General features: G+C 44.0%; 1 protein-coding gene across 3 annotated transcripts in view; it reads right to left on the bottom strand.

Moving 5' to 3' along the window:
- SCG2 (secretogranin II) overlaps positions 1-25,562 on the bottom strand; it is a 33,614-nt gene extending 8,052 nt beyond the window's left edge. The window contains exons 1-4 of one of the 3 annotated variants that reach the window (XM_021393763.1): positions 25,122-25,562; positions 4,961-5,053; positions 4,508-4,628; positions 1,713-1,879 (exon numbers count right to left, since the gene is read on the bottom strand). The gene's annotated coding sequence lies outside the window, so the exon portion shown is untranslated. Of the gene's footprint in view, positions 1-1,712; positions 1,880-4,507; positions 4,629-4,960; positions 5,054-6,503; positions 7,516-25,121 lie in introns of those variants that run through there. The other 2 variants (XM_021393764.1, XM_021393765.1) reach the window with 2 other exon arrangements.

Raw genomic sequence — 25,562 nt, 5'->3', positions numbered from 1 at the left:
TTTCCTTTCCTTTCCTTTCCTTTCCTTTCCTTTCCTTTCCTTTCCTTTCCTTTCCTTTCCTTTCCTTTCCTTTCCTTTCCTTTCCTTTCCTTTTCCCCTTCCCCTTCCCCTTCCCCTTCCCCTTTCATTCCCTTCCTTTCCTTTTCCTTTTCATATTGAGTGCATTGCATCCTTTTCCTTGGGATGAGTCATGAAACAGAAAATTTGATCTGTGTTGTCATTAGAAGCTCCATGGCATTTTAAGGAAGAGTAAGATCACATTACAGCATATCTGAAATTTAGGTAATTGCATTAGAACCAGCACAGTATCAACCTCTAAACCATAGGAGCTTGGCAGTCTTTTTTGTCTGAATTCATTCTGTCCATATTGCGTCCTCCTGTGTGTCCTGGGAACAGGGCTGCAATAAATGTGGCATTTGCACTGAGTGGCTTGCCCTGTCACATGCTCTACCTTAGACAGCTGCACATCATGAGAAGCTAGAAGTTAATCAAACCTGAATCTTGCATATTCATGATTTTATTCCATTATATGCAAGGACCAAGGCATTGATGCAGGAGGGACCTTCACTGCAGCCAGCAGAGGCAGGGGGAATCCAGCCCTTCTGCTCTGCCATACTCATCTCGATGTCCATCACCACTACAGCCAATGCAGAAAGAGAAGCCAGGAGGCCTGGAGGAGCCATGTCAGGGATCCTCCAGCAGGTGACGAGGTCAGGCACGCTCGGTGTCCTCATGCTCAGCCCCAGCACCGGGGTGGTGACAAGGACCCCACTGCCGCCCCTGTTCAGGGACCCTGAGCCCTGCCTCCACCCGGCCCATGGTTATAGCCACCCAGAAGTAGCACTGGGCTCTGTTGTGCCTCTGTTCTCTAAACCCAAACCAGTTCGCACTGCTCGCTTAGGCTTCAGCTCTCTCCTCACCTAACTGGTGCCACCAGACAATCAGCAACTGCTTAAAAATAAAGCAGGGTTGTGTCAATATTGATTTTTCTCCTTCCTCTGTTTCCAGTAGCAACTAAAAATAATTTACAACTCATTTACGTGGCATTTCTTACAAAAGAAGGGCTGTTGTCATATTTAGAATTCATCCTTCATCTGACTTGAATATCCGCATGCATTCTGCATGTAATGAGAAGGGGGAGGTTTTCTTCTGTCAGAAAAAAAGTTCATCCATCATCACAGATACAGACTCTTTTAAATGATTTCAATATTAAAATACTTGACCTCTGCTTGGGTCAAACATTAGACTTGTTATTTTGTGCTTATTTTCAACACTTGGAAAATAAAGCGTATTTGTGTGCAAATACTTTATGTCTCCCTTGATTTATTCCATACTAAGTGGTTCAAATTTCATAAGCAAAGCTGGAAGGGGAAGGAAGAGATAATGGTGTAAGGAAAGCGGGGGCTCTGCAGTGACCCCACCCCATGGGTGCTGGGGCGGCTGAGTTCCTGGCGGGTCGTGGGAAGACTGGGAGCTGGGTTTGGCCATTGCTTCTGGTGGGAGAGGAGGCAAGAGCTGTGCTGGAGGGAGAATGGAACGCAGCAAGTGAATCAACGGGGAAATAACTTAGTGCTGTGCTTGTTCCAGTGCAGCCTCCGCTTTGATTACCATGAACAAGAATAGCAGCCCACCAACAGATTGAGGCATGTGTGTCTTCTCCCATAGCTGCCACAGTATTTTTATCTGCAGGCCTCCCCCACACACATACTCACACATTTCCTCCCGTGGAGTTTCAAGGATCTTCACCAGCCTGTGTCATCTGCTTACCAACATTAGCTGTAAAAATACCAGCGGAGCAGGCAGGATGTTACGTTCAGCAGCCGGTGAAGATCAGGAGTCTGCTGGGAGCAGGCTGGATCGAGCTGTCGTGGTGTCAGCTCTGCGTGCGTCAGCCGGCAGGATTTAAAGTCAAAACACACATAGTGAGGGAGGAAGACAATGAGAAAGTCTGAGTCACACTCTGCTGAGGGTGAAGAGAACAGATTAATAGACAGCAAACATGAATGAAACCAAACGGCTCATTTTAGTCATGCGGCTCCTTCTTAAACCCAAAATAGGATTTATTTTTAGTCTGAGGATGAAAAGAGGTTTTCTTTGCACTTGGCCAAAGATCACTGAGAAAAGAGTTTTAATTAGCGTGGCCCAGGCTCTGCCTTCCTTGACACCTGGGAGCAGGCGCAGCAGGGTGCTCGGGGCACAGCACTGCCCCAGCGATGTGTCACCCGCAGGCTCACTGTGCGAGATCACTTACCCAGCACCTCCTGATGCTTCAGAGCTGCTGCAGGGAGCTAGGCCTGGTGTAAGAGGATAGGAGCACAAAGCAGGTAGGGCCCACATATTGAAAGTGGGAGAGGGAAGAGAAGGCAGCACAGCTCCTGCTCACAACAGCCAGGTGGCTGAGCTAGTGCCCCAGGAGCAGAGACCCCAGCAGCACACAGCTGGTGCTCCCCAGGGTCAGAGCATGGCCAGCTCACAGGGTGCTGCTGCCATGGAGGGACACGACGTGTCCTCACTGTCTGCTGGCCAGAGTGGCCTTTGGTTGGCCCTTGGAGGCTGGCACGAGGGAACACAAGGGGAGTATGTGGGAGTGAACTAAGCTACTGCCACAGCAGTATGCTCACCTGCTTTTGTGACTTTTCATTTAAAATAAATGGATAGAAGCAGTTTCACAGCTGTGCGTAGGGATTAGTTACGTTATTTAATCCTTTGCTAAATCATCTCAGCAATTCTGCTCTACAGAATCTTCACAATCTTGGGGCTAAGCCATTTCTATCCCTTAATTACATCAAAGCCTCATTAATTTTTGTGTTAATCACTCACAAACATGGAAAAGTTCAGTGATTTTGAGTCTCCCTGTCTCTAGCAGAACACCTCTGCTTTGTTACCTGTTCACTTGTCTGACAAGGCAGTATAGAAACAAGAGTAGCAAAATTGCCGCCCATCAACCCTCCTTTTTCTTATTCATTTTTTGAGACTCTATCCATCCTCAAAGCATGAAGTCACACACCTGCACACCTAATGGAGGCAAACATCCTTCCCTCCCCAAGCCATTAGGGTAGCGGATGCTTTGGCAACGGAGGAAGCAAGAATCTATTTGCTAAAGCTATGAGAGCAATAAGCCATACGCTGTTTCCTTGTCATAAAAGGTTATCACCATTTTCTCTTGCACTGTCTTTCCTAGCATCATTAGTTTCCCTGGTGTCATTACAGCATTTTTTGTGGACATAGGTCTGTCCTTCTTTGCCTAGTGTGTGCCTACGTAGATTCCATCTCTACTGCTACAGAAATTTATATAGAGCTGGGTCAAAACCAAATTAGCATTTGGTCATTAATGTGACAAAAATAGAAAAAAAGACTGACTGCAAAGCACAGCACAAAGCCAGTGGTATAGAATTTCTCCCCAAGGAAAACTTCTACCCAGGAGAGGGCAAATAGCTTGATCCCAAACCACCAAATTGTCTCACGTGAATTAGGGAGGAACACTTCACGTTGTGTCCAGTTATCTGTGTATTAACTTAAAGGTTAATTCAAAACAAACTTGAGTGCTAACATCAAATAGAGAACACAAATTCACACTGTCGTATGTGCTGGCAGCTAGTACCATCAGCATTAAAGCTAAAGGCTTACATTGTGGGGCTGGGCCTTACTGGCTTTGCATTTCAGGATATAGAGCCAGGGAGAGTCAGCCAGCATCACAGCAGGTGTGTCCTTGCAGGCAGAACACCAGCACAGCAAATTTGTCACCTCACAGACATTCCCTGGTCCATGAGAGTTTAATGCTGTTGCCAGATGTGCAGGAAGCACGTTCTGAGCAGCGAGAGGAACAGACAAATTACCATGGGCACACTGAAATGTGCATGTGGGCAAGCTGCTGCTCCCAGCGTGGGATGGGCCCCCAGGGGTGGGTACAGCTGAACACCTGGGCTCAAAGCACCCCATATTGCCTCAGAAATGACTATCTTTAAAAATGACAATAATCAGGAAAATACAGCATTCATCCCTGGTGGTAAACCAGAAATATTTTTCCAGGACTCCTCCCCACCCTGATTAAGCACTGTGAATGTTTGGTAAGCGCTTTTTGCTATCATTCAGTCCTGAAACGCTCTCTCGGGCTAGGGAGGCTGCTCTTCCCCAGCAGAAATCAAAACACAAGCACCACCATCAGTTCTCCAAGCAGGCTGAGAGTTAAACGACAGCTTGTAACACCCTTGCAAGCTGGGAAGAATATTTACCTTGGACCTCTGTGCTGTTTTAGATAGCGGCCTTGCATTTCTCTCAGCTATCAGAGTCTTGACTGGCAAGTAAAATCCATATAATTAGGAGAAAATGCTGCAATTTTCCCCTAGGGAAATCCTGTCTCTGTGCCACATATGGCTGCTAAATGCCCTCCTGATCCCAGGCTGCTGCCTTGCTCTTCCACCAAGCCCTGTGCCACTGCCTGCTCCTAGGCTGGGAGACCAGCACAGGACTGGGAGAGCTCCGTGCTGGGCAAATGACCCATGCTCACCTTTCTGTGCTTGTCAGGGGCACAGAGAGTCCCAAGAAGGGTGAAGCGTGGAGCAGGTTTTCCTTGCAAGGCCTTGAAGAGTGGCAGTGGGACTGCCATGCTTCCACAGCATCGATGCCTCCTATTCAGGGAGAAAAAGGCTACCACAACAAATAAATTCAAGAAGGGACAGATGCCCAGTGAGAAAGCAGCCCATCCACCATCTCATCTAAATACGAGTGCAGACAGCTTATGGCTACAGGCATAGATGGGCACTCCCAGTCTGAGGCCAAAATAGGACTCTATGATCAAAGGCAATTTTTCTTGCCTCATAATGGAAGAGTTGCATTTAAAAACAGAACATATAGAAGGGAAGAGGGACAGCATAGATTCTATATTAGCAGAGATTAGCACAGCTTCTTTTATAAAATATTAAACCTAAGCTATTCTTCCAATTGAATGAAATGTACTCACAATATACCATTTGTGTCCAGGTGACAGAAGGCTTGTCATGAAAACAGCTGCTTTGATGCTGGAACAACAACTCAGATTCAATAGGATTCAAATCTGAAACAGACACATTATTGTATCTCACCTCAAATCTGCAGCATCCTTACTCTAGAATTTTTCTCCTGGATACGTTTAAAAATCAAGCATAATCTCTATAGGTGCTGTATACTCCTGTTTGGCCAGTCAGAATCTGCCAATAAGGCTCTGGCTGTAGGAAATGCACTTCTTCAGCAGGATTTATTGGCTTCCATTTGAAAGAGCTCTGGCTGAGACTCTTTTCAATCTGAACAAGCCTTCACATTCACACAGGGCTTTTCAACTGAGTAGGGAAAACTGACTTTTGCTGCCACAGGCATCAATGAGCATTGTAACAACCCAGGTAATATTATTTTGCCTTTGCCTGATGGTAGTGACAGTGAATTACATGATGCTGCCAGTAGCTTCCCCAGTGCTGTCCTCATTCCACATCCTGCAGCTTCAAGACCAAGCAGGTTCTCAGGTGCAGGGACACCATGCAGGGACAGAGCCAGAGCTGCTCATGACAGCCAGGCCCTCTCCCTTTCTACACATACTGCCGTAATTTTTCTACCTCTTCTATTTCACCATCCTAGGAAATTGCCTAGTTTGCCCCTTCTTAACACCAACCCAATTTTCAGTGATGGGGGCAAGGTCTGGGTCAGCATGCTATCTTTCCCACCAGACTTGTAGCACCAGAGGTTGGAGCACTCCTGCAGCACCGAGCTGCAGCCAGGACCCAGAGCCATCCCACCAGCAGCAGGTCTGCATGCACAGAGAAGTCCAGAGCCAGGAGCAGCTCACAAATGTGAGCCGCATCCCCCAGGGACTTAGCAGCCACCTTCCAGAAAAGGACAGGCATCCTGTCATCTGTACCTACCACACCTGATATGATGCTGGATCCTGTAGAAGTGGCCTGGTTTGCCCAAAATAAATTATTTGTAATTCAAGGCAAAAACAATTTATTGCAGCTATTTAAAATCAGGTCGCAAAGCACTGCAATGAATTACTGTCAGCATTACCTAGAGCGTGGTTTGCGTGTGCTCTTACGTAGATATGTAGTCAACAGGGAGTTTTTTGGCTGCCTGTGGTTTTCCACTAGTGCATCTCAAAGCTGAATCAAAAAGCCAGATACCACATTTGGCACTGGAGATCTTGTCTGATGAACTAAATGGATTATTGACTATGCAGGGAGGTTTTTATCATCTGTTGCATATATAATATTGATGAGGTACTCAACTTTACATAACTGTTTCAGGATATTTTATATAAAAAAAAAAAAGACAACTAAACAAAAAGCCAGCCCTTCTGGGCTGATGTTCCTTGCTTTGAAGCAGGAAATCATGACCATAGATGTTTGCTGTAGTGGTATCTTCTCAGCTTATCCCACATGCTGTTTTGTGCTGCACTAGGTGTACATTGTGCTCCATGCAGCGTTATGACCGCTAGGCTTCTCTCTCAGACTAAGGCTTCAGAAGCTGTCCCAGCTCACCATATCCTTGTATAAGCCTCCTCCAGCTGGTTTTTGGCCATTTTCACCCAGGCATATGGAGGTGCATTTCTCATTCCCCCAGCCTCTATTCTGTGAGGATGCGGCAGCAGTTGGTGGGTGCAGACTCAGCCCTGTGTGGAAGCAATCCTCCCTGAGCTCTTTCCGAAGGATTTCCTTTTTCATTGCTAAGCATGGTGAAGGACGTCATTTCCTGATGTTATTATTATTATTACTATTATTATTGTTCGTAGAATGGAGGTATTTTGTAGTAGACAGGAAGAAATGTGAAGGAAGAACTGCAACCTGAGGAGACACAGTAGAAATCAGGAAGAGAAAGAAACAGCTCAGTTCTCCTGGATGCAGCTGCAGTACACCAGCCAGCGCAGCTGAGAAGACGTATGCTCCTCTGGAGACCACGTCAAGAGTCTCTGAACTGGAAAAAGCAGATGGTCCAGGGGCTGAGGCAGGAATCTTGAGTCTCACTTTCAGGGTCTGTGCCAAAGGGGTGGGACCAAAGGGTAATTAGGCTGATGAACAGTGATATTAAATGTATGAAATGAGGCTTGCAATATAAGAGAAACCTTAGGAAAAATAAGTTGAAGTGAGAAGCATAACAGAGCAAATCCCAGCACGATTAACCCGTAAGAAAGCAGAAATACAGAACCTGCTCCTAGAATTAAGTCCATACACAACTGCAGTTTTCCCTGATTTTTATCCATGAAGCACACAGCAAAATTATAACCATTTATTTGCTTTTAAAAAGCGCTAAAATGGGAGAATTGACAGTACATGCTTCAGGTGTATTAAGACCAAATGAGTTTGGTCTTAATAAAAATCAAGAACATGCTTACGTGTTTTGAGAAGTCAGGGTTTGGTGAATGACAGCCTTCAACCAAGGTTTTAAATTACTACTGAATATTGTTAATTCTAATTTTATGTTATTACTCTTGACAGCCATGGTTCAGAGACTGTACTGACAGTCAGCAGCACTGAGACAGCATCAACTTGGAAACAAAAAAGAACTGCAGAGGCTTTTCTGATCCAGTGGCATCAGGCAAAACAAACAAACAAACAAAAAAAAGCCTCACTCATAATTATTAAAACAGTTCAGTCATTGCTCTTGTCAAGAATGACACTTTAAGAGAAAGAATCTAAAAAAAACAACAACAACAACAAAACAGATAATGCCTTTCAGGCACTCAATTCATAAAACAAACATGCAAATTTGTTGCCACATGGACCATCAAAAGCAACATCTATGATGGTACCTACAATTCACTGATGAATGTGGTATATTCCTATGGGAATACTGGACTATGGGAACTATGGGAATTATGATCTGAAGACTGCTGTGACCTACGGATTAGCTTTTGATTTCAGACTTCGCATTGTGCTGATGTAAGTCTTAAATTCATAAAGCAATATAAATTTTAATAATGCTGAGCAAGCCTTGCTTGACTTATCAGCTGCGCTAGCCTAAAAAAGATGAATCATCAAATAACATAATGTTTACCCACACCTACAGAAGAATACACATACCTCAAAGGGATTATTTTATCCGGTGGTTGTTTTTTTTTTAATACAGAAAAGCATTTTTATTTTTTTTTCTTTAAGTCTTTGCATCCTTTGATAATGAAAATGAAATTTCTGGGATGACCCTATGTCTCAATGAGTTCTCAAAGAATTTTGAGAATGGCAAACCATTTCTCTCCAAAACTTATTTACAAGTGTTGGATGAGCGTAGAACTGTCTTGCATTCCCACACACACCTTTCTGCCTTAGTTAGAGACTGTAGACAGCTCTTAAAAACCTGGGACAGTTATGAAATAAAACAAATTCTAACTATAAAACAGCATCCTAGAAAGAACTAGAAGTTCCTGTTTTGCTTATTTATAACAAGTATATCCACTTCACTGTATAAATGGAGCTGGTAGACATGAATGGGATTAAGAACAAGTGTAGGATGCAGGGTGGGGGTAGTAAAATTAACATTTCACAGACCGCCTTAATGATGACACTTCCTAACAGCTGTTTTCTCTGAAATCTTAATTCTCCTTTATCATGTTTTTGTAGTTTTCTCTACTGTGTCTAAGAAAATGAAACACTGATTAGGACCAGAAGAATCTGCTGTGAATTATTTATATTCCAGTATTGCTGTTTGCACAAGGATTAAGCCATTACAATAGTCTGAGGGAACACGCATCATCTTTTGTCTCATTTCCTCTGGTCTAACTTAATTCAGATTAATTAATAGAACCTATACACCTAAGTAGGAATCTGTTCCACTTTTTCTTCCACCCTGATTGATGGCATTTAACAGCTTCCTGCTACAATATGGCTTAAGTCTTTCTTTAAAACTATCCTGAAATATGCAGGTCACTCTGGAGTAACACCTCCTATTTATTTCCATGGGAACTACAATGGATACAGAGAGCACAATAACACTATTTGATAGAGCAAATTCTCATCTACTTTTTTTTTCAACATGGTCATCAGCATTAGTTCTGCATTTTCACCAGCGATGAACAAGAGCTGGAATCTGGTTTTCATCAAAATCTGTACCAGTGGAGGTGACCTGCTGCTGCTGCTGCTGAAACACACCACCCACTGCCTCAGTGACATCCCTTTTCTTCGTATGCACTTCCATGTCGGACACCATTTTGTCAGATTGCTCCTTTGCTGCCATCTGTCACATGGCAACAAAATGTAATGGAATACTGGCAAGAAGGTTCAGCCTCTACGGCCATACCACCAACATCCGCCTCTGATGTCGTAGACTGACATATTAAAATGGGAGGTATTACTTTCTGAGCAGCCCTCATGTTTTAAGGAAGTTTGCCATGACTCAAGAAAAGTAAAAAACATATAAGAAAAAAAGAACAACTTTCATCAGAATCAAAGGTACTGAAATTTATGCAATAGGTTAACATTCATGATCTCATAGAAGAGTTTTCCATTATTCCTTTTGTAAATCCTGGATCGAAGGTCCACACCACAAAGGGAGAGAAAAAGACAGCTAACTTGTAAGACTGGAGAATAAAACAGAAGTTTTGAAAGTTAAGTGCTCACTTCTGTACTGACGCATTGGCAGCAGAGCATTAGTCAGACAGCCAGTGAGTTCTCATTTAATATAAGCATATTAGCATGCACTGCCTGACTACATTTTGATTTGAAGCTGAGCAAGGCAGGATCATTCTCTAATAATTCTCTAAGCAAGTCAGACTGATGCATTCTCCAAAGAATCGTGCCTTACAAAAAAATAATCATGAAATATTAATCATTTCCTATTTAGAGCTACAACTGCCACAAACGAATTACCCTCTCGCACACACCTCGCTGAAGCAGCACCCTCGGAACAACGTTGGTCGCTTCCCCGACGCAGCAGCACCACGGACAGCGCAGCACCGACCGCCCCTGTTCAGTACCAGCAGGTCCCACACCTGCAGGCAGGGGCCTGCTGCCAAGAAGCACTCAGAATGCTCTGTCTGCAGACAAATAACTGACTGCCCACAGATTAGGCACCACTCCCACTCCTTGCAAGTGATAAACAAACACTAACAAGAACACAGTGCAGAAGAGGAAAGCATGAGAAACACGTTTTCATCAGGGCTTGTGTGGAGAATATGCATATGGCCCTACTAAAAGATCATCTTGAGTGCTCCATGAGAATCTTGAAGCTATTCATTCAGGAATCAGACTCAATGCTCCGTGGCTTGCAAGGCCTGTCACTCAGCTGGAATGGCAAATAATGAGAAATAATTTCCCTGAATTGCTTATAGGCGATCCAGAGCATGAAACCCATTTGCATAAAACAATCATTGTCATTTCACACACGCAGATCTCTGGCAGTCAAAAACTCACAGTAGATCATGCAGGGACTGAAGGAAAGAAACAAAATCAGTTGTTTGCTGCAAATAACCCACTCCATTGTATCTGACACAGCACTGCCTCATTACTGGGTAATATCACTACTCCAGGCAGAGTTATAGCCAGGATCCTGGGACATAAAACCCTCTGCAACATCTTAAGATACACACTTTGCTAACACATGCTCATGCTAGTGGATCAGGAAAATGAAAATGCTCACACGGGTCAAAAGGACTTCAAAACTAGTGGTAATGTTCAACAGACTGAGTTAGGTGGACCAGATCACAATAACAGCACGGAATATCTGTAACTGGGAGACTGCTGGTTTCAGTGACCATCTTTGTCTCCTAACAAATTCAGTCATATACTTCTTGGGATTCCTTGGGACTCTTGTCTTTCTCAATAACAGTTGTATATTTAATCTGCTGATAGAATCCCCTTCTCATTATTTAGCATTTGTTACATATGTACTTTCCTGGAATTATGTTCTAGGAAATACTCTAACATCATCACACAGTATTTTCTCTCTCTTGATACAAAGAGTTTTTAGACAGAATCAATACTATCAACTATTGCCTCTACTACCATCACCAGGAATTTATCAGAACCAGACAGTTAAGCCTTGTTAATGGAGTGGGCTTCAGTATCCATAAAAAGTTTCCAAATTCTCTGAGTAATGGCTGCAAAACGCTGTCTTCGGCCCTTGTTTCGCTATACCATCTCCGTTTATATGGACCTTGAAATACCTAGGAGAAGAAAAAGCATGTGCTCTTTAATGTATTAAGACAAAAACCTCAGTTGTTCTTAATCAGCACTCACTCATCTTCTAGCCATAGGCCTCACATTACATGGAGACTTTGAAGAAACTAAGTAGTGCTTATAGACTTTCTGTCTGTATACTGCATCTGTGAGTACAAGGACCAACAGTCAATCTTGAATATCTATGACTACCTGACTACCTTTCACTGTTACCTCCATCCCAGCAGAAAGAAACTGAGTTGCCAGTGAGTTGACTTTCTTTGGTCTCTGCTAGCACTTGACAGCCTGCAAGAAGATCCTAGACAGAAAATAGGTTCTCCTCTATAACACAAAATACAGTAATAGGTTTACCCAGTCACTGAAAATAAAAAAGTTGATGGGAGGTTTACAGACACAATGACCATTTGCTATTTCTTAAGTGAAATTATGATGGGGCTCCAGGCTCTGCTCTGCTTTGTGATGCTGAGAAAGCACAGCAGCAGTCTGTCAAGTCACCATGCTCGCTGCATACACAGAGGTATCTGTAACTGGGTGGAAAAGACAGCACTCTGCCACTAGTGCATATTCTCCCAAAGTCATGGGTTTTCTCTTTCTAGAATTTGTTGCCTTTTGTTTGGGCATGGGGCTCATTCCTAGTAACAGCTGTGCTTCCAGCATGAGGAATAACTTACATGCAAGTTCAAATAGCAAATCTGAGAGCAAGGCTGCAAAACGTGTTAGGAGGGCAACCACAAACATGTCTTCCTCAGTCTGCCGTGTATTTCCATGAGGGACTTCTTCAGATCAGTAGATCTCTCAGTGCCTGGTTTCTTTCTCTGCAGAATAGTGAAGTTTCCATTCCCCTCACAGGGTTAAGCATTCAAGACTGGAAGGCCTCTTTACTATCAAAAAATAGCATAACATTTTCATTAGGCTCTGTGTGGGTAGGAGGGAAAACAACTTAAAGGGTAGAAAACTGCATAAAATAAAGCATAAAAATTTGAGAAATGTGGCAGAATAGCCCCCTGTGCTGTGCCTGAGGACAGTTAAGCTTTCTGTGATTTTGTACTGAAGTTATTTGCAAAAATTGCTGTGTTCTGTAGCATCATGGCATTAAGGTTCATTCTAGCTCTGAAGCACGATGAATTCAAAATACAGCTGTTTACATTTTAATTAAATCATCTCATATCACAGGCTTTACATTTAAAAGCTACCCCATTAAGCTAAAATGGTGAGAACAAAAAGGCTAGGTACAGCTATTCAGAACAGTGACTCTTTTTCTCCTGATGTGCCATACAGTTAAAGGCATCAACACTGTAACAAATATTAAGAAATCTGTCACTAGCTGTCATCCGATTGAAGGAGCAAGCTTCCCAGGGCTGACTGTTGACAGCACTGAAAGCAGCAGCTTCACCTGGAATCACATACCCACTTGGGTGTGTAGACCTTCCACATCAGATGTGGTCGACAGGCTACTTTCTGCTGCAATTAAAGAACATGAAAATGAGTTCAGCCACTCCTTACTGCCTGTCTCACATTTTGTGTTTGCAAGTGTATTCAAGCATGGCGAAGGACAGCTAAATATTAACCAAGAACAAATTAAAAAAAAAAAAATCAATAATTTCTTGATTAGTTGACTTTTATTTCACCATTCTCATGATTAGAATTTAATGTGTTGGGTATTTATTCACAATTCAGATGGCTGAAGCACCCCTAGACCTGAAGAATATCTGCATTTCCACAATTTTCCCCCTAAATTAGGAATTAGTGAACTCAATCCCTGTGGGCAGGTGCAGGTGTGTGTTTGCAAACATGCAGACCCAGCACAGGGCCAGCGCATAGCTGACTCAGGCCAACCTGGCCTGGGCCATACAGAGGTGGGGCAGGTCCCATCAGGGTGCTAGCTTCCTCTCCCCACACCTCTCCTCCTGTGCAGGAGGGGAGAGGCCAGCACATGGCAAATGGCCCCAGCTTCATAGGCTCCAAGCCCAAGGCACCAAGGCTGCTCCAAAGCTCCTCTGGCCCACAGCATCTCAGCCTCCAGAGCATGCTTCACCTTGAGACTCATAGCTCCCAGAATGCATCACTTACGCTGTGTTTTAGCAGAAAGTATGTTGCAACCTTGCAGAAGTGCAGATTATCCTGCAGAGAGGATAACCACAGAAATCAGAAGGCCTTCAGCTGCTTACTAAACCTGAGTCAGGAAGGTACAAAACATCCCAAGTATTTCCCCAATAGCAACAAGACTCATCCACACATATTATTTTGTGACCATCCTACTGACCACAAAAATCCTCTCTGAAGTTTGTTTTCCTTCAAAACTTGTTATTAAGTTCAGGACTTCAACTCTATAAAAATGTCCCCCTACAAACACACATAAGAAAACACAAATTGAGCCAAGGATGAGCACAGGGTCTGAAAGTGTGCTACCTCCCAGCATGCCCACCAGTCAGTGATCCCATTTCCAGTCTCAGTGAGTGGGAAGAGAGAGGAGCGGGGACGAAGGCACTGTTCTCTCAGCAGAGTGCAGGGCACTGCAGCCCTTCCCCTCCTAATCCCCAGGAACCATATTTTACCTCTTGTCTCTCCTCCACAACACACAGCGGATTGTTGGACCTTTTGCACACAGGCATTTATTTCACACTTTCCCCGGCTCTCCTCTACCCTGAAACAAAACTCCAGGCATGAGCCTAGGATTACCAGCTCATAACCAAAGCACTGCAACCCACATGACTGACTCATGTGAGGAGTGGTACAAGGCTGGGCTAATAATGCATTCTGTCCCTCGGTGTGTGACACAGCAGCGAGCACGAAGGGAAGATAAATGGGTATTTCCCTTGATAGGCTCCAAGAGAAATTGCATTTCAGACAGGCTGAATCCATCCATTCTAGTGAAATGCCACAACATCCCAATTTGCAAGCTATGTCTCCTTACTCACAGTAGCTAAAGGAAAACAGCTCAGACATCAGAGGCAGAAGTTTCTTTTTGCTGCTGGTGAGTTAAGAGAGTATGTTCAAAACAGCAGTAAACAATCTGGCTAACAACTCAGAACTATCTGCATTCATTTGTGCCTCTGTTACGGTGTTAATCTCCCTAGAGATCTTGCAATGGCATGGAGATTCATAGGAAAAGCTGCAGTGCAAAACACCAAGTGGCCTGCACTCAGCTTGTTTATCATGCTGGCTGCTTTCTGGAGCTGAAAGCCTTAAATGCATCAGGTGAACACATTTGTGAAACAAGATAACAAGCTCTCCAGCAGTTCCTGTGTTTGCCCTGCTAGGACCATACAAAATCATACTGACCGAAGACAGACTGAGAAACACAGGGACGGCACTCAGATATGCAACAGGAAAGGCTGTATTCACAGCAATTTGTCATCTGGATTGATTCTACATCTCTGTTAAGGTCACAGTTAACCCTTCAGCAAACAAGAGGAGCACATAATCTTAACACTACCAAATACAAATTGTTTCTAGCTAAGATAATTTTCTCCATTAATGGCAGCAAATACACAGAGGTGCTGGGGATGATGATGCACAAACTCCATCAATCACGTATGCGTGTAATGAGTATGCAGAGCAACTGTTCTCAGCAGCCAGCAGCCCCAGTCTACTCTGCAGCTACCAGAACTGGGGCCGCTAGTTACAGAAATTAATTGCTGCGGCTGCAAAATTACAAGGGGGAGAGGTGAAGCTCAGAGTGTTTCTTGCTTCAGGGCAATTCTCGACTTTATTACTAGCTAATTTCACAAAGAGAGGCCTTTGCAATTTAAAATCCTCTGTCTGTGCCTTAACCTTTGTTCCCATATGAGTGTTTTTCCACAGCTGCAGTTGAAAACTCTGTTTCACTTTCACTGTTATTAAGCAGCATACTGAACACTAGAAAATCATCCTTGCGGAAATAACGCCACACAAGATACTGCTAAAATCACAGGCTTGGGTTCCTCTCACCCAGCACTCCCCATAGGCCACAGCACAAACTGGTCTTTCTACACTGCTTTTCAAAGGGGCAAACCAGGGCAGCGCAGCCCACCCCAGGATGTGCTTAAAAGAGATGTATTGAATTACCCACTGCAACTGCTCCCTTTGCTCTGACTGTAGATGTCTAGACTCCATGCTTCATTTTTAAGACAGCTCAAGCCGGATGAGATGAATACTGTCCCAAGTGATCACATCTGAAGAAGTTATGGACTCAAGTGCTGGAACATCTTAGTGACAACATATAGAAAACTTCTGCACTGCAGCGCGCAACCACCACGCCCACATATTCCTGCTTATCCACTCTTACTGAATTCTAGGCACTCTTCAAAGAAGGAAATAGAAATTTTGCAGCCTGTCAACCTCAGAGATTAGTAACACTTTTAATTAAAAGGAGAGTTTTCAGCCTGAAATGGTCTTTAGAATTTCCCTGTTGCACTGGAAGGAAGTGAGAGGTGAGGAACGTCCCTAACTACTGTTGCTACCCCTCTCTGCTTTAAGGCTCCCTGTGCAAGAGCAATGTCAAGACAGAGTCAGTCTTTAAACCAAGCAGAAATTCTAGAAATGCTTGAGTTCATATGAAAAAACACTGGCAGTACTGTTTAACATCCTAACCTCAGACTATTTTTAGTCACTTTTTATTCCACCGTTACTGTCAGTGGATGATCCTGCCTTTGCGATAATTGCATGTCATCCTATAGATAATGACATTTTATTAAGTCATCTCCTTCAATAACTAGTGGCAACATTAAAACAGTTCTTCATTTAACATTAATGATGAATGAATCAACACAGGTTAGAGTAAAAGATAGCAGAGTAGCTTCTTCATACTCAGTTATTGTCCACAAAGGTGCCTTGGGGGGGCTTCTCTACAAATATTGTCAGCGCTGCAAAGGGTTAATCATCTCTTGTAAGTCGCTAAGCAACGGGAGTCTGCTTTTACGGCGTGTTTTGTCAGCGAGAGCTGTGGCAATGATACAACCTCTCTGCATCTGACACAGAGAGTTTTCTAAAAACTTGTCTGCAGCAACAGCAACCCCCCAGGCTGCTCATCGGCTTAGAAAAGTCTCTCATTTTCTAATTGCTTTGATGTATTTAATTTTCTCTTCCAAAATAAACATTGATTCATTGTATTTTAATATGATTTAAATGATAAAAAAGAGGACTAATTAAAGCTCAGCTCAAAAAAAGAAAAAAGGGTATTCAATATCCTACTAGGAAGTTACTCCAATAATGTGTCTCAAATACAACCAATAAAAACAAATTTAAGAGTGCAGAAGTTCGGAAGCTACATTCAGGCTTCAGGGCTGGTCCCTTGTTCCTCAGTGAGGGGAGCCATAAGGAGGGTACTGACAGCTCCAAGCAGCTGCATGGGAAAGACAAGCCAAACTACACTAAGAGTGCATCAGCCACCAGGGATTACTGAGGGCTGGTAACAATCAGTTAATCAATCTCAGTTCTCTGTGATTATCTGACCATACGTTCTTCATAAACATCCAAGCTGGCAATGAAGGATACACTCTATAATGGGCAAATCCAAAAAAACACCCGTGAGCTCTGAGGGAATCCATCTCCAACTAGTTCCTCGGAAAGTTAAATTTCAGGGACATGCCTCTGCAAAAACACTGAAACTCTCACAGGAAAAAATCAAGATTGTTTCAGACAGAGCACATGGAGATCAGACATATACGTCAGTCCCCGCTCACTGTCAGTCATTTAGTGTCAGCTAATCTCTGTGAATCAACAAAAACAAAATATTTCTGCTGCCAGCACTTTCCAGAAAAAAAAAAAAAAAAGACTACTAATCAGATTTTCTGGAGCCAGGTTTTGCTTTGTTTTCCCCTAATTTCTTAGCTGTCTCACATAACGGGCCTACTTAGGGTATTAAATATTTTGGTCTGCATGCTTCATGCAGAGGGGGATGTATGAACTGACCAAGCTCCTGGCTGCTGTGACAGCCACAGCTGTGCAGGAGCACAAGCACAAGCACCAGAAGCACAGGTCTGTGAAGCCACCAGCTCTGCACCAGATCCTTCTCCTTGCTAAGGCATCCAGAATAGGGCAAGGCAGTCCTGCTGCTTTCTACCATAGCACCAAGCACTGCAATGCAAGGCTAGACCACGAGTAGCCCAAGATTCAGCCCAGGAATGGTGGGTGACTGCTGACCCTACTGAGAGCACTGGCTGAATTCACCTGCAAGAACTGTGGGATGAGTGGACCCAAAGTAGGCCCTGTATTCTATTTATTATTGTTTTTGTCAACTTGGCTAAGAGAACTGGCCCACTACACTGGACTGGTGATCTTTGGTCACTCTGAATGTTTACTAGATCTCAAGAAAGTCAAAAAGATACTATTTTACTCTAACAGGTGGGATGATAAGTACTGGCAGGTATGTGGTCAACAACTCTCATGACTAGGATCACTTCTACTTGGAAGCAGAAAGGATGCCGACATAAAAGTAGGTCTTTTGGCAAGAAAGTATGTAATGTTCGCCTTCTGGCAGGTTGGTCGAAGCAAGTCTTTTGGCATAATACAACATTTGAGTGAATGAATATTACATCACATTGCATCACTATATAATGATGACATTAGTCAACAAATTCACAAGAAAAAGGATGAAAACACACAATTTTTTTGAAGTTGGCTATCCTAAAGTTATTGAAAAATAAATGATGCATCTAGCTTCACTTTAGTCTTGCCTTGCTTATTTTGGTATTTGTTCCCTGGGATTTATGAATGGCTTTACACAAAGGAGCCATTTTGATCAGAATGCAGAGGTTTACTGAGTCCAATTAGTTTTCATCTCCAAAGAGAAAAACCTAAATTTCTTAAAATGAGATGACTTTAATACCAATAAAGGTTAAAAGAGTCCTGGATTTAAAAAAAAAAAAAAAGAAAGAAAAAAAAATCCTTAGACACAAATTGTTTCAGAAAATTCTCTGTTTCTTAGCAAACTTGATTAACAAGCCCCAGCTGTGGAACAGAATTTCACCTCTAGCTCATATTTAAACCCCCGCGAAGTACATGTATTTGTGTTTCAGTCCTTTTTTTCAGCCATGACCCGCAGCCAAAGAAGACCTGCACATTGTTAAGCTGGTTGCTACATCTCTACCTACTTCAACGCAGTTCGTGGTGTTTTGGAGGAGGCAACATCCCCCCCATGTCTTTAAGTGCCTCCTTCTGTTATCTAAAGTTTGATAGAACAGCAGCTACCCAGGAATCCATTCCGAACTTTTCACGTAGTTCTTAGCAATAAATGCGGACAGTGACTCAGTGACTGGCTGCAGGAAATGAGTCACAGAGCAGCATCTCTCCTTACTGTGCTGGAGTGTCCTACCCTGTGCCAGTTCCTCCGAACACCGAAGTGATTGGATTATGCTCCTGCTGTATTCTCTGAAAGGAGTTAATGAAATAAAGCTGGAGGGAAGAGCTCTGGACTCCAGCCCTGCAGAGACAGGGCTCCCCACAGTGTACTGGGGTACTGCTTCTCTCCGTTACATAGAAAGGCAAATACCTTCCATCAATCACAGTCCCAGCTGATGCAACCCACATTCTTACGGAAAACAGAACGGGAATGGGTCTCTGAAGGTCAAGCGGTCTTCCTCCCTCCTGCATAATATTGTTTGAAATAATTAATTAATACAACCTGAATTATTTCTATGGGGCACGGAAAAGCATGCAGACATCCTGACAAAGCAAATCTGAAACAACCTTCTCCTGCATAACGCATGTAGGTCACTCCTTGCTTCTCCCCAGGCGTGTTGTAATACAGAAAGACATGAATTTGGGGCACCATCATTTCCTATTACAGCCACTAAACACAGTATAAACCAAGGCTATAAATTCTTTTAAAAATATCAGGCAAAACTGACAAAAGCATGCGGTTACTCAGGAACAGCAAATTAATCTTTGTGTCCAATTAATCCACCTGTATTCTTTCTAGTCTCATTACCCATGCACCATGGCTATTCTCTTGTTATAGTATCCGCATTAGACCTGTTTGAGCTCACATTGCCTCAGAAACCTGCCTCCACTGGGGGAGATGGCTCAGAATATATCAAGCTCTTCTCGTGCAGTTGCTTCCAGCCATCTTCCTCTCCCAGGAGGGACTGGGGTAACCTGTCATCTGCTAGGTTAGCTTAGATTAAAGATGCCTATTGGAGACAAAGAAAACTAGTTATTTAAAGTGCTGGCTGAAAATATACATATACATACGGTCATGTTTTTCAGCAGCTCTGAATTCTCCTATCCTTGTAATTTTCTAGTATTCTCTTAAATCCACATATAGCTGCATTTGATATTTATATACAGTTAGACTCTACTTAGCCAGGGAAATGCCACTACATGGAAGGAAGCCATCTGTTCTAAAAACAATCAGGTTGACCTTGTTTTCCAGGAGGCTTGGAGCTAAAAGGCAGACACGTCCTTGCCTCTCTTCGGAGACACAGTATCGCACTCTCAAAATGCAGAACAGCTTCATGGGAACATGCAGAGTTCCTGTGATAAAGCACAGAGAAGCAGTGCTTGCGGCATGCAAGGATCAGGCTGCCAAAGCAGGGAGTGCTCAGAAAAGCTAATTTTAGTCTTGTTAAATGAGCTGCTCAAGGCATCCTCTAAAGTCACTAGATTCCTAGCACAGGGCCGGGAGCAGGATCACAGCCACACCGTCACTGCTGGCCAAGGCCCCCTGCTGCCCTGGTAGCCACCAGCCCTGCACCCAGCACCGTGCATGCCAGCCTGCGCTCTGCAACAGGGTGCCCCATCTTCATGGGCACAGAGACATGGCTCAAGCCACAACTGACTCTGAGGATGCCTCTGAGCTGCTTTTGGGAAACAAAGATTAGGCAGTAACCGCACCAAGGTCAGGCCTTTGGTGCCTTACCTGTGATGCTAGCCCACAGCTGGCATGTTGGAGTCATCTGACCTCTTGGTTGAATCGTGACATATAGCTCTTTGTAAATCATGTGGGGTGATGTCACATCAAGGATGGAAGCTGGAAAAGAAACTCAGCCCTGGCTCAGGAGAAAACAAATCTATCCTCAGGCATGGGAGAAGCACCTCTTCTAAGTTTTTAACTTGTTTAATCTAACTTTAGAAACTATTCATATGGAAGAAACAAAGAACAGAAATGTCACAATGCAACCTTGGAGTACTCCGTCAATAATTAATGACAAATATAACATAATAAACTATGGCTTTACAAGAACCGCTAAAGGCTTGCTGTGTGAGTAAGACATTGACTGCAGCCTTGGAGAGGCAAGAGGTTCGAGGAGTCTGGACAAGCTCTCCCAAGCAAAAGCCACGAGGCCACAAGCGAGGCTGCCATGGGCCGACCAGCAGGTGATGTGCTTTTTCCTGCAGCACTGACTCTGACCGCCGAGCCTCTGCAGCAGGCAGGCCTGCACCTCGACCATGGAGCATGTTAATCATGTTAACCTTTCTCCAATTATTATTTTTCCAGACAAACTGAAACTTTTTTTGCTGGGTATAGAGAGCAAGAGATTAAATGGCTGGCTGAATCAGTTATTTTTAAAATAAACTATACTTGCTTTATAATTAGGAGAGAAAAATGTGTCTGGAGAAAGTTTTCAAGCTTGTTTGTAAACCTGCCTGCCCTTTGCACAGAGCGTACCTCCAGCCTAGAAAAGCCAGAGCGAAGCCTTCAGGTGCCTTCATCCACACGGAGAGGCCTCCCAGGAGCTCAGCATCACGCACAGACTCAGGCTTCAGTGTCTCAGAAGATTTCTTGTTGCTGCCTGCTGCTCAGCTTTGTAATATACCTCTCACATGGGCAGCTTCTCTGGGAGGCTTTTAATAACCTCTTCAGACTTTACTGCTTTCTTGCCTCTACATCTTACAGAGATACTTTTATTTTTTAATATGTTACTTAACTATGCAATGCATCTGATTTCTTAGGGAACAATGACTTCAGTAGGTGCCTTTAATAAGAAAATCAAAAAAGCATCTTTTGTAGAGTCAACTGCTGCACGGCATTTGACACAAGGCCTCAGAAACAGTGTTCTTTTTACATTTTAACTGATTTTCTCCTTTTGATTTTGTTTTATTCCCACGCTTCACAAGTTCCTGTTTGATTTCAGTATTCCTCAGCATTTCAATACCAACTTTGCTCTGAAAGATGACTTTCATTATATCATATGCTATACAAAACGTGCTCCATCCACAAGTAAGATTTGATTTGCTGGTACATTTTCCCCTGCTAGCATAAATAAAACTGTGATATTCAAGTGGGGCTCTATCCCACGTCCCAGACACTCTGGCTTGTGATGTTTAGAATTCGAATCTCATAATATCTCTGGTTATTCATAAAGCTAGATATAACATCATTAATCTATTAGAAATACAGCCTTCAGTATTTAAGTTCTTCCAGAACTTAAAATGAATAGGAGCTTGAAAATAGCTTCTGCCTACACATCAGTGGGATATCACAAATCCATGAAAACAATGCCCAAAGGTAGAAAGGTTTTTCAGACTCGAGTGGTTTCATGGTATACTTTCTTCTCCATTCTTCCGATACCAGCCAGAATAGCAACTTTCCACTCACATCCTTGTAGGTGACTGAAGTAACTATTCATAAGCAACCCCTCCGTCCTAACTGCCCCAGCAGTCCCACTGTGTAGGTGAAGTTAATCTAACATTCTGTCACAGACAAGTGGCGTGTTCCTGGTTTTACTGCGCACTTAGGTAATAGGATTACTTTGGGAGTAAAAGTGCTCATCTAACTCTATCCCTGGGTAAAAGACAGCAACTATTACCTAGGGCCCTTGAACAATGGAGATGAGCTGAACAGAGAATAATTCACCATGCAGGAATTTATCCAGTCTGGACCCTGGTGGAGATAACAGTCCTACTCTTCTGAAGCTGAACCTAATAAACTCTGATCATTACAAATTGGCAGCTGAAGTTTAAGCTCATTGTAGCAATGATGAGTACAACACATATTTCCAAGATACTGAATCAGCATTAACTCAAAATGATGGACCGCTGCCTCCTGAACAACACCCTCAAGGAAGATGCTGATGAGCAGAAGCATTGGTGAACAAACCTGGGCAGCCCTGCTTCCTTTGAGAATGCATACGGTGGATAGCGTCAGGCTATGAGATATGGCAGATCTTCAGTCTTTCAGTAGAATACGTATCTTGCCCTGTCGAAGGCATTTGCTTCCTCTAGAATACATAGATATGGTCAAACAGGTTGCAGCTACAGAGATGTAGCTGGTGGTGAGAGCTGTATTACATAAGCTTTGCATGAAATTGTTAAATCATATACATGCCTGACCGACACTGATGACTCCAACTGCTATTTACAGGGATATCAGCACATCAGTGAGATCACTGTCCTCCTCCTCGCTCCCCAGTACCTGGATTCTAGCAGATCCAGGTAAACCAACTGAGTCTTCATAATGAAAACAGAAATTTAATTATTCACAAGCATTCCCCTTGAGCTTTCTCTGGGCTTTTTGTGAATGATTAACAGAGCAGCTGCTCCAGACAGCTCTCTCAGTCCCTGCTTGCTGGCCTGTTAAAAGCAATGACTCATCAGCACATGACGTCAAACCCTCCACTCTTCTGAAATGGCAGGAAGGAGGTTTCATTAAAAAGATAAAAAAAGGTATCAACATAACAGCCTGAGCTTCCTCCCAAGCACACACTGTTTGGCCAGGGGTCATCTCTGCTGCTTTGCTTGAAGCACTGTGCTTACAGACTGCTCCCTCCGATGGTCAACTTTTGTTTTGGGTTCAACACAGCCTGCTCATCAAGCATACCTCCTCATGCAAGCTGGTGCATTAGACAGCGACTCAAAACAAAACCAGCAGCGTTAGGCCTCCTGCTAGAACCTGATGGTGCTTCCAGGAGCGCACCTGACAGGGATGGGCCTGTCACCAGGTGCTCACAGGACACCCTGATGAGCACTCCTTGAAGCTGCCCAGACAACACTCCCCAGTGCCACCCGATAAGGGCACTGTGGTAGCCCTGCGCCCAGGGCCGAGTGCAGGCCGCTGCAGCATGTCCAACCAGGAGCATGCTAGGCCTGCAGCAGGCAGCAGACACACAGTTCAGCTCCTGGCTGCTGCAGGGCAGCACCACTCGCAGCCAGCCATGCCAAGATCCCTAGCATGCTGCTGCAAGCCGGAACTCTGCTCTCACTGAGTCCCTTCCCCACAGGTACTCTGTTAGAAGCACACACACACACACACACAGCCAATGTGGTGCCAGGGCTGGGGAATGCTGCCCCAGTACAGCCCTACTCACCTGCTGGCTCAGGCCCCAGAGCTGGGCATGAAAGCCTGAGGATGAACAGAGCAACTGACCAGCAGCAAACAGGCTGAATGATCAGGGAGTGCAGGAAAGGGATGGAACGCCTCCCCTGCAAGGACAGTCTGAGAGCTGGGGCTGTGCAGCCTAGAGAATAGAAGGCTCTGGGGAGTCCTGAGAGCAGCCTTTCAGTATCTAAAGGGGGGCTGTAAGAAGGAAGGGAACAGACTCTTTGGCAGGATCTGTTGTGATAGGACAAGGGGAAATGGTTTCAAACTAAAAGAGAGATTTGGATTGCATAGAAGGAAGAAGGTTTTTTTTACAATGAAGGTGGTGAGGCACTGGCACTGCCCAGGGAGGTGGTGGATGCTCCATCCCTGGAGACACCTGAGGTCAGGCTGAATCAGGCTCTGAGCACATGATGGAGCTGTAGGTGTCCCTGTTCACTGCAGGGGAGCTGGACCAGATGGCCTTTAATTAAAGGTCCCTTCCAACTCAAACCATTTTATGACGATTCTATGAAAAGTAGCATTACAAGCAGACAGCTGTCAGACCACCCAACACTCTTCTATGAAGAACTAAACAAAAAAACAGACAATAAAGATCAATATTATTTTTACATTACTTTAGAAAGTTCACAACAAAATTGGCCTCTGGGTGCCTGTTTGAAGTCCAGGCAGGAGAGCACTCCACAATCACTGTCATCTCTTCTGCTCTGCATCCTCCTAGAATTGTTTAGCAAAGAAGTCCTAGTGGACTTGAAGTTTGCACACACCTCATAACGTCATCCTTGGGCCCCATGCAGTTCCTATTTCAATGTTCTGACAAGCTACCACAAGCCACAACCGAATATGGCTCACACATGGGAACTGAGGTTAAAAACACCTGGTACCCCCACCCTGAAAGTACAGCTGCTCACCCACCTAGGAATTACCTAAGCATTACCCGGAAGCTGCAGGCAGCAAAACAGAGTCCCTTCAAAGGGTGCTGCACAGGCAAATGCAGTAAGGAGATTTCTCTCTCTGTGCTCACTATCACAAGGAGTGCTGGGCTCACAGGAAAGGGAGCTGGGGTGGTCACCAGGAAGAGTTCCCTCTGGCAGGAGGTTCTGCTTCTGGACAGATTGTCCAAGACCATTTTAGGATCTTCACCACAGGCTGACTGGGAGAAGTCAGAAAAATATCACCCAGATACAGCTGAAGGGCAGCTGATCCTGACTGGGAGAAGGATGATTTCTTGAGGTCCTCATCTTGCCACTTTATGCCAGGTTTAAACGTGAATATTGGAGCATACATCCCTACATAATAATTTTGACACACTGATTATTTCCATCATCGTTTCAGACAGAACTGTCATGTGAAACATTGCGGTTTTCCCCACATTAACCTGATTGGGATGCCAGAAGGAATCAACAATTCATTATTACATTTAAAATAACTTCTAATTTACCCACTGCAGTCCCTCTTTTGCCAGCAGAACATTACCAATTTGTGTTAAATCCTGCCAAACAGAAGCTGATCACCCAAGCTAGTCCCTGAGGACAAGGACCCCCCTTATCGTTGACAGTACACACCAGAAAATATCCTTCCACCCCAAATGCAGCTGCCACCTTGCAAACCCAGCCAAGTCCCATCTCTGTTGTTTTTCACAGAATATTCCTTTCTTGCCACTTTGTCAGACTGTTCTTTCAGTACAGTTCTCCAGCTCACCCCAAGCACATCCCAAGTACACTAAGAAATAAAGAAAGAACATATCATTTCACCTGAAATTTCTTTAAAGATGTTCCCCTCTGGTTTGCCATTATCAGCTCTGCTCAGCTGAGGCTGGCTTCTCACCATCAGCTTCCAGAGGACCCTGAAGCATGATCTCCACAAGGCAGTGAGGCTCACACGGCTGTTGGCAATTTATTTGTGCAAGATTCTGGTCCAGGGAGCAGCTGAGAACCGTGGCGAGCTCTAACGGATTTGTCACTCTGTGTGCCTAGGGATTCCAAACCCTGCATTGTTTTGCACAATTAGGTCTCGTAATCAGACACACAAGATTCACCTTTGCAGGAGGAAAAACGTCAGCACTCAGAAGACTTTTATATTTGTGCTCTCTGTTGCAGAGCCTGCTGTGTAATGATACACGCTGGCTTTGGAGCAAGGAGCTCTGGAAGAGAGGAGAATTCTCAGCAGAACTTTAAAAGGAGGTGACAGAAGGG

This window comes from Numida meleagris, chromosome 4 (genome assembly GCF_002078875.1).
Source record: "Numida meleagris isolate 19003 breed g44 Domestic line chromosome 4, NumMel1.0, whole genome shotgun sequence".
NCBI lineage: Eukaryota > Metazoa > Chordata > Aves > Galliformes > Numididae > Numida > Numida meleagris.
Note: the sequence above shows the minus strand (reverse complement) of the source record. Positions and strands in the feature narration are given on the sequence as shown.